At 41.7% G+C, this 15,668-nt stretch overlaps 1 protein-coding gene across 1 annotated transcript in view; it reads left to right on the top strand.

Annotated features, from left to right (window-relative positions):
* ABL1 (ABL proto-oncogene 1, non-receptor tyrosine kinase) overlaps positions 1-15,668 on the top strand; it is a 133,631-nt gene that overhangs the window by 10,167 nt on the left and 107,796 nt on the right. The window lies entirely within an intron of this gene.

Below are 15,668 nucleotides of genomic sequence, written 5' to 3'. Positions count from 1 at the left end.
TAGAATGCATCTAATCAAGAAGTTTATTTTTTTACTGTTTTGTGGAATATGTTTTTGACACTATATTGAATATTCTTACCTTTTGGTAGTTGGGTGTTTGGGGATGGTAGTGCATAACAAAATACCTTATTTAGGTATTTATAACTTACAATTTATGCTTTAATAAATTTAATTTTATTCATAATTTTAGAAACCTATAAATTTTCCATGCTTTGTGACAGTTTTAAATTTTATTTTAAAATTTTTAATAATTTCAAATAGACAGTACAATTTCTGATTTAACTACAAAACTACATTACATATATTTAAACTATAAAACTATATTACAAATGTCTATTCTGAGAAGCTTGCTTCTATCCCAGTCCTGTCTATCCTTTTTATTCCACTACTCCCTTTGGGAAGCCAGTTTTATTAGTTTCTCTTATCCTTCCAGTGTTTCTTTTGCAAATATGAGCAAATATATATTTATTAAACAAACGATAGCATGCAGTATATACTGTTCTGTACTTAAAAAATTTTTCACTTAATGTATCCTTAGGATCTCTACATATTGGAATATAGATATCTTCATTCTTTCCGTTGGCTTCTGTTGTATCCCACTGTCTTAGAAGTACCATTGGTTTTTCAACTAGTCCTCTGTTTCTGGATATTTGGGTTGTTTCCTGTCTTTAGCTATTACGGACAAAGCTGCAAGAATAACCTTATATCTGTCATTTTATACTTGTGCAGGTATAGCTGTGGGAATGGGAGTACTGGGCTAAAGGGTAAATGCATTTGTAATTTTTATTAATAGCTAGATAATACTTAGTAGATAGTAGTAGCAGATAGTTAGATATTAATATGGATACTATGTTGATAGCTACATTCCCTTCACTAGTAATGCACAAGAGTGATTATATCCCCAGAGCCTAGCTGAGAGAGTGTTACCAAGTTTTGGGACTTTTAAGTAAGTGATAGTATTTTGGATTTACTATGGATTTAATTAGTAGCTCTCCTATGAGCAAGGTTGAGCATTTTGAACATGATTAATGGACATACATATTTATCTTGCTGTGAACCATCTCACCAGGTTCATTATGTGGCAAATGCTGAAGTAGGGAACTGTGCAGGGCCAGGTTGGTTGCCTGCACAGCATCCACTGTCCTCTGATCCGTCACTGCCCATGTATCTCACGAGAAACAGCCCCATCCCAACCTCCGGAGGGGGCCTGATGAGGTGGTTTTCAGCCCTAGCTGTACAGTAAAATCTCCTCAGGAGCTTAAAAAGACTTCTGTCCAGGTCCCACCCCTAGGGAGGATTTAATTGCCCTGGGGAGATGCCCGAGCATCAGTTTTTTGCTTGGTTTTCTATTAATGCAAGATTTTATTCAAAAAGATTATTGCGAGGGAGGGTAAGGGACTATTGAAATAGAGAGAATGCTCTGACCATAAGGGCTGCAAAGTGTCCCCTTGTTTTTGTTTTTAACTCTCCAGGTGATTCTAACAGGCAGCCAGGATTGAGCACCCCTGGTCTAAGACAATCACAGCATTCTGAGTTGACCCAGTCTGATGGAAAGCAAGGCCTTTTCTTCCCTGGATCTGGGGGTGGACCATCTTTGCTTCTGGTTGTCAGTGTAATCCTAGAGGGCAGCCAGCCTCAGGCTGGAGCCTGAAAGCCTTGCGGGGGGTTGGTGTTGGGGGTGGAGTTGGGGGAGGGAGTGGGCACAACATGATGCTGCTATGCCAGCTTGCCTCTGGACTTTGAATTAAGTGACGTCGTATGTTTCCTTATAGTTTAAGTCATTTTGTGTTGGGTTTACTATTACTTGCACCACCAGTGTTCTCGCTGAAAAAGCAGTACATTTTAACTTGATCAGTTATTTCACCCTTCCATCTTTTGAGAGAAAAATGACAGGTTCCATTGACAAACGATGTTATAATTCTTTATATTTGTTAGGCTCTTAATTTACATACTACTTTCACACTTGTTTTTATGTTTTGTAAAATTGACAAAATCCTGTGTTATAAGGATATTCTTACTTCTCCCTACCACAGTGTACTAATTATATCCCTGAGGTATATTGCTGGACTGCCATGTTATAGCACCACTTTGATAAAGATAATGCGTTATTTATATTGTCTTAAAACCCATTCCTGGGTTGGTAGTGCGGCCTGCCTGCTGCCGCTTCTCGGGGACTGACTGGATCAGCCACTGCCAGCCCTCCTGTGCCCCTGCAGCTTAGCTTGTCCTGCAGTTGGCACCTCCAGCTAACGTGCTAAACTCCAGGCCGCTTTGAAGAACACAGGACTTCTGGCTTAAGGACCTTTTATGTTTGTTCCAGACTGTGCGGCGAGGAAGCCACGGGGAGAGTGGTAAAGCCTGCTGAGTGCCCAGGGGGAGACTGGTCAAGGACTCAGCTCAGTTCCGGTATCTATCTTGAGGAGTGGTTCTGGCTACTGTTTGCCTAAATGTTAAAAGAGCTTCTTCCTCACAACAGTGTCTGTTCTTGAGGAATGACGGTCAATTAGGAGGAAAACCAAAAAAAAAAAAAATCCCAATGCTGAGAACCTCATAGCCTAAGATGTAGTCAGAACATTGCCTAAGGGGAAAGAAATGTCATGATAATGTTTGTCTTTCAATTGCCCTTCCTTCCGGAGGCTAACAATACTAACAGGTGACAGACATTTGATGAGTGCGTACTATATTCAGGCATTAGTCCAAGCACTTGTAATAAGTTATTTAATACAACAGCAATTTCAGATATTTTTAACAGCAATGAAAAAATGGAAATTAAGAAGTGATCATTGGGCTTCCCTGGTGGCGCAGTGGTTGAGAGTCCGCCTGCCGATGCAGGGGACACGGGTTCGTGCCCCGGTCCGGGAAGATCCCACATGCCGCCAAGCGGCTGGGCCCGTGAGCCATGGCCGCTGAGCCTGTGCATCCGGAGCCTGTGCTCCGCAGCGGGAGAGGCCACAACAGTGAGAGGCACGCGTAAAGCAAAAAAAAAAAAAGAAGTATCATTATTAACACATCTGGAAGGTTTGTTTTTGTTTGAGAATCGCATTTGAGGTAGTTGCTGGGATCCGGTGGTTTGTGTGGATGAACAATAACACATAAAAATGTTAAAACATGCTATTATGAGTAATAGTAACAGTTATTACTCTCCACCCCCCACTATTCAAAACAAAATATATTGTTCAGTGGCTACAAGGTAAGGAAAATTTTTTACCCTTAGAGAAATGTGTTGGTTTTTTTTGGGTGGTGGGGGTGATTGTGAGCCTTTTCAGTCTAGCAGGGAAAATAGAGCTCTTGAAATACAGAAAAGTGCATTGCCTCTGTTATGTGTTCACAGTAAACTGCCTGCATAGCCCTGTGTTACTTCGGCTGAGCCATGACATGTGACGTTTAATTAGTAGCACCCTCCTTGGTATTGTTTAATTCACGAACATGCTATCATGTCATTGTCAGTTAAATTAAATGTGTAGTGTTTCCTGAAAAAAAATTTTTTGAGGGCTTTTTTAAGTTTAATTAAGATATGGGCATAATAGAGAAAAGCCTTCAGGAAATATAAGAAAGATGTATTATTTTTAAAATAGCTACATTGTTTTTTATTAAAAAAACATGCATTTCTGTAAATTATTCAAAGAAGCTTTGATTCAGAAAGTAATTCGAAGTTCAGTCAGCATGATCAGTGTTACTTTAATTCCTGTTCAAATGAAAGTAATCATTTCCTAGTAAAAGTAATACATGATCAAAGTAAGAAAAATGTAGGTGTCCTAAGAGCAGTTTTCAGGGTGCATTTGGGTTACAGTGTTTCCAACTTATGAAGTCAGTTATTGGATGGATTTTTATAAGTTGATCAAATCCTGATATGACTTTCTGTGTAAGTTCACATCATTGCTTTGTAAGAATGTGTAATCATGATGTTGATAGTGAGTCAGAAGGGCCAGTAACTTATGATTCTTTAATAGAAATGAAGTTTTTGTTTAAGTTGGCTTGTTGGAGAACTTATCAGTAAATTCATAATGAGTCCCATAATGAATGGTCACAAATACACAGTCCAAAGAGCCATGTCCTTGCTCTTTGGGATGTCCTTTCATGGCAGGACTGGAAAGAACTGGAAACTGCCTCCTTCTCTGTGCTCAGGTACAAAGTTCCTAAGCTTAGTGGGTGGCTGCTCTGCTCTGTGTGAGTGCTAGTCATGGGTCTGCCTGCACCCACAGATGCCATTGCAGACCCATGAGCAGGGATGCCAGTTAACCCACTGGAGAGCATGTTTTGGCCAAGAATTGTGGCTTACCCAGAAGAGGGCAAGACTACACCTGTCCTCAGGCATTTACAATCCAGTACAGAGAAAAACAAGAGAGAGGTAAGAAAAATGTAGTAAAAAGGAAATTGGGGGCTTCCCTGGTGGCGCAGTGGTTGAGAGTCCGCCTGCCGATGCAGGGGACACGGGTTTGTGCCCCGGTCCGGGAAGATCCCACATGCCGCGGAGCAGCTAGGCCCATGAGCCATGGCCACTGAGCCTGCACGTCCGGAGCCTGTGCTCCGCAATGGGAGAGGCCACAACAGTGAGAGGCCCGCGTACCGAAAAAAAAAAGGAAATTGGATGAGGGCCTAAGAAAAGGGATAAAGTAGGTTGGTTAGGATTGGTGACGCCCAGCTACTTGCCACTGCATAGCACCGGGGCTCTGGGGGCTGCAGTACATCTGACCCAGACCTTCTCGAGCAGGGGACTCTGTGCCCTCTTCAGACCAGTTGTCAAGAGAGAGGAACCCAGGTCAGAGGGCAGACAGCAGAAGCAAGAACTACAATCCTGCAGCCTGTGGAACAAAAACCACATTCACAGAAAGACAGACAAGATGAAAAGGCAAAGGACTATGTACCAGATGAAGGAGCAACTTAAAACCTCAGAAAAACAATTAAATGAAGTGGAGATAGGCAACCTTCCAGAAAAAGAATTCAGAATAATGATAGTGAAGATGATCCAGGACCTTGGAAAAAGAATGGAGGCAAAGATCGAGAAGACGTAAGAAATGTTTAACAAAGACCTAAGAATCAAAAAACAAACAGAGATGAACAATACAATAACTGAAATGAAAAACACACTAGAAGGAATCAATAGCAGAATAACTGAGGCAGAAGAACGGATAAGTGACCTGGAAGATAGAATGGTGGAATTCACTGCTGCGGAACAGAATAAAGAAAAAAGAATGAAAAGAAATGAAGACAGCCTAAGGGACCTCTGGGACAACATTAAACACACCAACATTCGCATTATAGGGGTCCCAGAAGGAGAAGAGAGAGAGAAAGGGCCCGAGAAAATATTTGAGGAGATTATAGTCGAAAACTTCCCTAACATGGGAAAGGAAATAGCCACCCAAGTCCAGGAAGCACAGAGAGTCCCAGGCAGGATAAACCCAAGGAGAAACATGCTGAGACACATAGTAACCAAATTGACAAGAATTAAAGACAAAGAAAAATTATTGAAAGCAACAAGGGAACAACGACAAACAACATACAAGGGAACTCCCATAAGGTTAACAGCTGATTTCTCAGCAGAAACTCTATAAGCCAGACGGGAGTGGCTTGATGTATTTAAAGTGATGAAAGGGAAGAACCTACAACCAAGATTACTCTACCTGGCAAGGATCTCATTCAGATTCGATGGAGAAATCGAAAGCTTTACAGACTAGAGGGAGGAACTCGGCCATTTGCCCCATAGTCTCATTTGCCCCATAGTCTAAGTCCTCTGTTGTGGTGTGAGTTTCATTCCTAGGCCCACCAAGGTTACAGTGTCATATGTGTTCTCTGGTTGTCTTTGGTTTTGGCTGAACTCAAGGGATGGCCGTTTGAGAGGAATATTGGTACATTTTACCACTTATGTGCTCCAGCTGCAGTGGATGTCATTTTGAGGATGCATGCTTGGCAGTGAGTCAGATGGGATGCACACATGGCTTTTCAGTTATTAACCCAATACACTGCACTCTCCTGACAGACTTCTGAGAAGTACTGGTGACTACATTTAAAAGCTTTTCTCCGCTGGCTGGAGGTTGAGCCCTATTTCAGCAAAAGCACTTCCATCTCTTCTGAAGTGCATTAGGAAAACTGGAGTCCGTCCCTGATTCACAGACAATGGGTTGCATGTAAATAACCCATCTTAGACACCAGGTGTTGTCATACATTCCTTACCTGTTGTAGCTGCCCTTTGAGTGCTTTCTCTGTGCTAGACTCTGTGCAGAGCCCTTGGCATATAATTTTTAAAAGTTACCAAACAATCCAGAGCCCTTATGCTAAGAACAATCTAAGTTTGGGGTTTTGTAGCTTAAAACCCTCTCGTGGTTCCCACTGTGTGGAGCAACAGTCTCTATTTTTGTAAAAAATCACGTACCTTTATCCCTAAAAATTTTTTGAGCAAGCAAATTATAGTTACCAATTAACGTCAGAGCCCTTATGCTAAGTTGGAATCTGTTTGGCATTTTGTAGCTCAAAAATTTCTGGTGGTTCCCATTATATAGTGCAGCAGTCTCTAGTTTTGTAAAAATTTATGTACTCTTTGTTTTTTTTTCTTTGCTGTGCCACGTGGCACGTGAGATCTTAGTTCCCTGACCAGCGATTGAACCCACGCCCCCTGCAGTAGAAGTGCAGAGTCTTAACCATTGGACCACCAGGGAAGTCCCCAAAATTATGTACTCATCTGAAAATTTTTTGAGCAAGCAAACCATATATATATATTTTTTTTTTCTTTTCTTTTGCCAAAGTTGTGTTTAAAGTTTTGGAGTTGAATTTTCTCACCTGTTTGCTTTTATGGAGACCAAGTGGGCAAGGTAGGGAGGTGAGAGGGTACTACCCTTCCTTGGGACCTTTAATTGTCTAGTGTGTGGGTGGTTTTTGCTGGCCTACCTAATAGAGCACCCTGCTGTTTTGATTTGCAGTTTTCTGTAGAAAGAAAAAAAAATCAAACCTCCTCATTTCTCCCTTCCTTCTGCCTACATACTCTGGCTTATGATAGGAAATGGAAACTCCCAGAGTGAGCGGGAAATAACTTTCACATTGAGCTTTCTCATTCTAAAGTTCTTTCCCTCAGATTTCAGCCTGAACTCTTTTGATAACAGACCTTAGCTCTGTTCTTTGAAGTGCATATGGAAAAATGTTTATCAGTGTTGAAATTTAGCATTTTTGATTTCATAAAGCTCCCAATTTGGCTGATTATTAAATTCCTGCTTGTTTGGTTTTGGCTAAATTCTGTTTTTAAAAGAGTAGAATGTGCTCCCAGCAAATTGAAGATCAAATTAATAAATAAAACTGGACCTGGAAAAGTAAGACTTGACAATGTGACAGTATATGTTAAACCAAACCTTCCCAGAAATGAAAGTACAGACTGTAGAATGTATAGTTATTTTGTCCCTTGACAATTTCCTGCTTCTGTGTTTATCTCCTAGTCCAACAGGGAGACAGGGGTGATATTGAAATCATGGTTTTATCTGAATTCAAATCCCAGCTTACCACTTACCAGCAGTGTGACCGCAGGCATCAGGACTGACGTAGTAGATACTAGTTGAGCACGTTGCCAGCAGCTGGCAGTGCAACAAGTCATTTTAATTCTCGGAGTCTCTGGTTCCTGATTTGCAAAATGGGAATATAGTCCTTACCTTGATTGTGCTGTTGATGAGAGAATTAAATGAAATAATAAGTAAAAAATGTCTAACAGTGCCTGGCACTTAGCCTCTAACAAATATTAATTATTGCTGCTATTATTATTTATAATTCTAGAATAATATACTTGTCAGTAATAAGGAGCAGGCCAAAAGAGACTACACCAGAGAAAGACTAAGAAATAAACTCCAGGGCTTCCCTGGTGGCGCAGTGGTTGAGAGTCCGCCTGCCGATGCAGGGGACACGGGTTCGTGGCCCGGTCCGGGAAGATCCCACATGTCGCGGAGCGGCTGGGCCCGTGAGCCATGGCCGCTGAGCCTGCACGTCCGGAGCCTGTGCTCTGCAATGGGAGAGGCCACAACAGTGAGAGGCCCGCGTACCGCAAAAAAAAAAAAAAAAGAAAGAAATAAACTCTAGTAGTAATAACGTTGTGATGAGCAGTTTGCCTGAGACACGGTTGTACGCTGTTGGTAATTATGGATTATCTATAAAATCCGTGGGTTATATCTGAACACGTTGATGACACTGGAATGCAACTCCTCAAGAAAATTCTAGAGAAAACCCCTGCTTAAACTGTAAATACTTTTTTTTTTCAAAGTACTTCCTATAGGGTGATTGGAGGATGTCAGCTGTAGAGATCTTTCCACCCCTGCTGCATGAAATCCGGGCTTCTCATGACTTGCCCTGAGGATTTCCATGTCGTTTGGGCCTTCAGGCAGTTCTTGCTGTGAGAGGCAGCGTCCTCTGACCAGATGGCTGCTTTTCTTTTCCTCGTGTAATTTATTGTTTCTTCAGGACAAAGTTGTCTAATCCTAAATCTGCTGCTGCTTGTTTAGCACACATTTTTTTCAGCTCTTTTCTCACAGTCTGCATAGGTTTTATTTATGAACCTGTGTAGATGACAGATTCGTGAAGCACAGTTTGGTGTAATATATATTGTGGTTAGTTGGCTAGAGGTGAGTTCTGAGGTTTATAAGTGTGTGTGGTCACCAACCCAGCAAGCTTTTAATTTTCCTTGGTCCGAAGGATTTCTTGTGTGGACAAAAGCCTAAGCAATTTACTGGTCTACCAGAGTATTGGGGTTTTTTCTTTATGTTGTTGTGATGGCTAATTCTCCTCATGACTTTCTGGGAATCTGTCAATTTAAAGAAATTTATAGGAATTTAAAGTAAATCTTACGCTCTGTGCCGGTTATTTGGAGATTGGTCTTCCAGGCCCTTGCTTTCGGTCTCCTCCCTTCTTAGGCCATTTAGCCATGTTATTTTTTGCCAGCATCTTCACTACCCGTACGATGAAGGGAACAGGTGAATTTCTTTGAGGCTCTTCCCCTAAGGAGCATTTTTTGACTTTATAGTCCTCACGTTTATATTTAATTGTGCAATGAAAGTGGGCTGACCCAAACGTCTTTGGAGAATTCTTCTGGCTCAGAAGTCATTTCATTCTCCTTTGTTACTGTGCTAGTGCTGATTTAAGTAGGGAAGATATAGAATAGACTATAAATAAAACTTAAAGATTTGTGTAACTACCACCCATCACAACAGGACGCAAAATACTTCCATAACCCCAAGAACCTTTCTCATGTGATCCCTTTACAGTCATTCCCTCCCCTCACCCCTGCCCCCTGGCAACCACTGATCTGTTCTTGTCACTGTATTTTGTCTTTCTGAGAATGTCATATAAATGGAACCATGAAGTGTATAACCTTTTAAGACTGGCTTCTTTCACTGAGCATTAGGCCTTTGAGATGCATCCAAGTGTCACATATAACAATAGTTTGTTCCTTTTCATTACTGAGTAGTATTCTGTGGTATGGATGTACCACAGTTTGTTTATTCATTCACCTGTTGAAGGACATTTGGGTTGTTTCCAGTTACTGATGCTTATGAATAGAGTTGTTATAAATCTTTGTGTACAGTTTTTCTACACACTTTCATTTCACTTAGCACCTTAGTTTCCTATGAATGCTGTAACAAATTACCACAAACTGGGTAGCTTAAAACAAGAGGAATTTCTTTTCCCACTATTCTGGAAACTAGAAGTCTGAAATTAGTATTGCTGGGCCAAAGTCATGGTGTCAGCAGGGCCTTGCTCCTTTAGAGGTTCTAGGGAAGAACCTCTTCCTTTCCTCTTCCAGCTTCTAGAGGCCACCAGCATTCCTTGACTTGTGACCCCTTCCTTGAATCCCTCCAACCTCTCACTTCCATTGTTACGTCTTCTTCTTCTGTTTTGTAGTCACATTTCCCTCAGCCTCCCTCTTGTTTTTTTTTCTGTTTTGTTGTATTCATTAACTTGTTTTATTTTTTAGATTCCACGTATAAATGATAACATACAGTATTTATCTTTCTCTGACATTTCACTAAGCAAAATACGCTCGAGGTCCATCCATGTCCTTGCAAATGGCAAAATTTCATTCTTTTTTATGGCTGAGTAGTATTCCATTGTATGTATATATACCACACCTTTTTTATCCATTCGTCTGTTGATAGACACTTAGGTTGCTTCCATACCTTGGCTATCGTAAATAATGCTGCTATGAACATTGTGGTGCATGTATCTTTTTGAATTAGTGTTTTTGTTTTCTTTGGATATATACCCAGGAGTGGAATTGTTAGATTATATGGTAATTCTAGTTTCAGTTTTTTTGTTTTGTTTTGTTTTTTGCGGTAAGTGGGCCTCTCACTGTTGTGGCCTCTCCCGTTGTGGAGCACAGGCTCCAGACGCGCAGGCTCAACGGCCATGGCTCACGGGCCTAGCCGCTCCGCGGCACATGGGATCTTCCCGGACTGGGACACGAACCCGTGTCCCCTGCATCGGCAGGCGGACTCTCAACCACTGCGCCACCAGGAAAGCCCTAGTTTCAGTTTTTTGAGGAACTTTCATATTGTTTTCCATAGTGGCCAGTTTACATTCCCACCAACAAGGTACAAGAGCTCCCTTTTCTCTACATCTTTGCCAGTATTTGTCGACTGTGGTCTTTTTGGTGATAGCCATACTGACAGGTGTGAGGTGGTATCTCATTGTGGTTTTGATTTGTATTTGCCTGATGATTAGTGATATGGAACATCTTTTCATGTGTGTGTTGGCCATCTATATATCTTCTTTGGAAAAATGTCTATTCAGTTTTTCTTTCAATTTTTTAATGGGGTTGTTTTTTTGATAATGAGTTTTATTAGCTGTTTATATATTTTGGATATTAACCCCATATCAGTCATATCATTTGCAAATATTTTCTCCCATTCTGTAGGTTGTCCTCTCATGTTGTCACTGCTTTCCTTTGCTATGCAAAAAATCTTAAGTTTAATTAGGTCCCATTTGTTTGTGTTTGTGTTTGCTTCTTTTGCCTTAGGAAACAGATCCCCAAAATATTGCTACAATTTATGTCAAAGAGTGTTCTGCCTATGTTTTCTTCCAAGAGTTTTATGGTTTCTGGTCTTACATTTAGGTCTTTAATCCATTTTGAGTTTATTTTTGTATATCGTGTGAGAAAATGTTCTAATTTTATTCTTTTATATGTAGCTGTCTAGTTTTCTGAGCGCCACTTATTGAAGAGACTCTTTCCTCCATTGTATATACTTGCCTCCTTTGTTGTAGATTAACCATAAGTGCATGGGTTTATTTCTGGGCATAGACATTACTGGCTCTTGTGATAAGTTTATTTAGTTTTATAGGAAACTTCCAAAGTATTTTGCAGAGTAGCTATCATTTTACATCCCTACCAGCACTTTTCCATGCCAGAATTCCTGGCATCCTTGCCAGCACTTGGTGTTATCATTATTATTTATTTTTGCCATTCTTGTTGAGTACTCATTATGGTTTTAATTTGCATTTCCCTGCTGGCTAATGATGGTGAGCATCTTTTCATATGAAAACTTCAGGGGCTTCCCTGGTGGTGCAGTGGTTAAGAATCCGCCTGCCAATGCAGGGGACACGGGTTCGAGCCCTGGTCCGGGAAGATCCCACATGCCGGGGAGCAACTAAGCCCATGTGCCACAACTGCTGAGCCTGCACTCTAGAGCCCGCAAGCCACAACTACTGAGCCCACGTGCTACAACTACTGAAGCCCACGCGCCTAGAGCCCATGCTCCGCAACAAGAGAAGCCACTGCAATGAGAAGCCCGAGCACTGCAACAAAGAGTAGCCCCCACTCGCTGCAACTAGAGAAAGCCTGCTTGCAGCAACAAATACCCAATGCAGCCAAAAATAAATAAATAAAATACATTTATTTTTAAAAAAGAAAGAAAAGAAAACTTCATGCCTTTTAATTTTTGTCTTTTTGTTGCCTTCATAAGTATGAGGAAGAAAAGTGTGAACTGAATCATAGCTAAAGAAAGAAGAACATTATAGTCTTATAGCAGAATCTCGCCTAACAGCATTGTTATACAGTACAGTACCATAACACGTTCCAAGTCTCTTTTATTCCATTTAATCTGTCTTCTGTTAAATTTCTTTAATTTAAATTTTTAAAATAAAGTATTATCTGAGTTGTTGATATGCTTGGTTCTATTTTAAGAGGCAAGTGTTATATAGCTTTCTAATGAATAATAAAAAATCTAAATCATGCTGATTCTCTACCACATTATCTTTTTAAATGAACAATCTCTACCAAGCCTCACCACCTCCATGATCCCAAGCATGATATGGGCTTATCTTTTTGCTGCTGTCAGGCTGCAGTTCACGCTGGTTTAATGTTGCTGTAGATCACTTTTAGGGACATTTAATCATCGCTTAGACTAGATTTGAAGTCCTGACCATTTATCTTCTCTTGAAGCAGTGGTTTATAGTAATAAATTGTGCTAAGTTGTGTTTTGGTCCTTGATTAAGTCCAACACAGTAGCTTCTGATGCTTGAGTTCTTATTGAGTTATGACGGGCAATTAAGTGAATGCTGGTAACCATTCTGTGAGAATTAAAAACCTTGGTTCAGAAAGGCATGGCAGAGTAGAATAAAGGAACTGATGCAAAGTAAATGACATATCTTTATATTATTAAGTTACTCTAATTGTGCTCCTTTTAATACGACATTTGGGGTTTAACATAAATAAATAGTACCAGGTTTCAGTCTCTGAAAATTGAAGAGCCCATTATTTAACCTAAAAATGGTCATGGCTCAGAAAATGGCATTACATGTCATTTCCTTGCTACCTACCAGAATCCGCCCCCTCCAAAGAGGTATCACTTCCTCTGCTCCCACAGCATTCTTTGCTTATCACTGTGGTGTTTCTCGCACTGTGTTATAATTGCCTCCCTGTCACTTCCTTTTAAATGCCTTTAGAGCAGAGATTGTGTGGTAGTACCTGTCACATAGGATGTTCAGTAAATATTAAATGAATGAATGCATAATGAATGGTTAAAGAACCTGGGTGATGTTTTGAGCTTGGAGAAGAGACTAAGGGAAGGTGTGTTAGCTGTCTGAAAATATTTAAAGGATGGTCATATAAGAGGGAGTTGGTCTCACCCTGCACTGCTTTGGAAAGCAGAATTAGGAGAAGTGGATGGCAGTCACAAAATAAGACATGTTTGAGCTTAGCGTGGAAAGAGCTTTCAGACAAGGAGAGCAGTCAAGCAATAGAATGGGTGCCTTGGAAGACCGTGATTATTCTGTCACTGGGGATATTCAAGAGGAGGCAAGATATGACAATAAGGAGGGATTTGAACCCAGTGGGGCTTCTCAGGACTCTTCCTTCTCTGAGTATCTTTGTTGAGTACACTAGGGAACAGTCTCAGGGAGATTCTTGTCTAGTAAGGGAGAGATGATAGCTTCAGGTGGCAAAGGGCAAAGTATGTTAGGAATAGCTTGGCTGGGATATTCAGGGTAGTACATGGATTAAGATGGAAAGGCACGTTTGGTCTACTTCAGTGATGACCTTGAGTGCCAAGCCAGAGATTCCAGAGATATTTGGCGGCCAATGAAAGCTGTAGATGTTAGCATCATGAAAGTATCCCCAGTACTTAGAACAGTGATAGTACAGGTTCAATAAATATTTGTTGAAGGAGTTTGTCAAAAGATCAGAGCCATGATTTAGCAAAATTAATCTGTAATCTAAGTTTAGGTTGCAAGTGGAAGGGAGGACACTTAAGCAGAAGTAAGGAGAGCCTGAAGAAAGGAAGGTGACACCAAGAGCCCCCTTGGATATGGGATTGGCTGGACTGGTCAAGTGGGCAGAGATGGGGAAGAGGTAAAAATGATTCTCTGAACTTCAGTCTGGTGACCAGAAATGGGAGTGACATTCACAGAAATAGGGTGGTTCCTTGTAGTTCTGATGTAAGCAGAGGGCAAGGCTTTTGGTTCTGGACATGCTTCAGTAATGGTGTTGGGTTGACAGTGTCCACTCTTCCGGAACACTGTGGTTTGTACACATGTGTCACTCACTCCTCACTTACTTCCATGTTATTCACGGTTCTCACCATGACTTGGAAGTCTGGGTCTCTAGAGAGGATCAAACGTAATGATGAGAATAAGTGCCTGGTAGAACTTATTTCCTGTAGGTTCAGTAAGACACACCCCTTCATGTGGTTCTCCTGTTCACTCATAAGGTGTATTTGATGCGTTAGCTGTAGTAGTGGGTAAGTTAGGAGACCCTTTTGACCCATTCTCCCCTTTTTGCTATCTTGGAAAAGCCAAACAAAGCTCTGTCTTGTTGAGTCGTTGGCGCCAGCCCTGGAGGTCCTTCCCCTGGGCATGTGGGGTTGTGGAATAAGGGCACTCTGCGCAAACCCAGCGCGAGGGGCCTCTGCTTGGATGCTGCTCTGCCTGGTCCCCAGAGATGGGGTCTGTGACCTGCCATCTGTAGATGTCCGCTTCAGGTGACCGAGGAGGACCAGGACGCGCTCCAGGACCTATGCCTTTCAGGACTTTCATTGTGCAGAAAGAGCACTCTTTAGTGTCAGGATAAGTTTTTGTCAAAATACAGAAAAGTGTTGCTTACACTTCTCATTTATTAAGAGTGATTTGTAAGCATTGTAGTTGACCCATTATGTAAGCCATTTAGTATAATATTTCTCCGTGAGAAAAGGGGCAGCTGCTTTTCTTATGAAGAAGAATGGGTTTATTTATTTATTTATTATTTTTTTAATTTTTCGGGGCTGTGTTTGGGTCTTCATTGCTGTGCACGGGCTTTCCTCTAGTTGCGGAGCGGGGGTGCTACTCTTCATTGTGGTGCGGGGGCTTCTCCTGTTGCAGAGCATGGGCTCTAGGCGCACGGGCTCAGTAGTTGTGGCTCGTGGGCTCTAGAGCCCAGGCTCAGTAGTTGTGATGCACGGGCTTAGTTGCTCCGCGGCATGTGGCATCTTCCCGGACCAGGGCTCGAACCCATGTCCGCTGCATTGGCAGGCAGATTCTTACCCACTGCGCCACCAGGGAAGTCCCAAGGATAGGTTTAGAAATGCAAAGATCAACAAATAGAAGTTGGTTCCCTGCTGTAGCCTGCTTCCAAATTTATACTGCTTTAGGAAAGCAGCTGAATTCGGGAGGCTTTGTATTTTTTCCTTTCTCCTTGACTTTTTTTTTTTTTTTTTGCGGTACGCGGGCCTCTCACTGTTGTGGCCTCTCCCATTGCAGAGCACAGGCTCCGGACGCGCAGGCTCAGCGGCCATGGCTCACGGGCCCAGCCGCTCGGCGGCATATGGGATCTTCCCGGACCAGGGCACGAACCCGTGTCCCCTGCATCGGCAGGCGTACTCTCAACCACTGCGCCACCAGGGAAGCCCCTCTCCTTGACTTTTGACACACCGGGTTCACACTGAGGCTTCCCCTCAGTTCTCCTCTTGCAGAAAGCTGCTTCTTGGGCTTTCTGCATTTGAATAGGGAGTTTAATTAATTATTTGGTCAAATGAAAGACACTTACCTCAGATTTTCCACATGAAATTGCAGCAGTCTTTAGATTTCCAGTCAGCTAATTCAGTGGGTCACGTAGTTCTTCGTAACTTTTAAAACATTTTACAAATTCGAACACTACAAAGTTGGTGCCTTTTTCAGCTATTTTTCAGCACTGCTATAAATGGAAGGTTTTCTCTTCCGAGCCATTGAAGTGCATT

The sequence above is a fragment of the Mesoplodon densirostris genome, chromosome 6, assembly GCF_025265405.1.
Source record: "Mesoplodon densirostris isolate mMesDen1 chromosome 6, mMesDen1 primary haplotype, whole genome shotgun sequence".
In the NCBI taxonomy this organism is placed as follows: Eukaryota; Metazoa; Chordata; class Mammalia; order Artiodactyla; family Ziphiidae; genus Mesoplodon; species Mesoplodon densirostris.
Note: the sequence above shows the minus strand (reverse complement) of the source record. Positions and strands in the feature narration are given on the sequence as shown.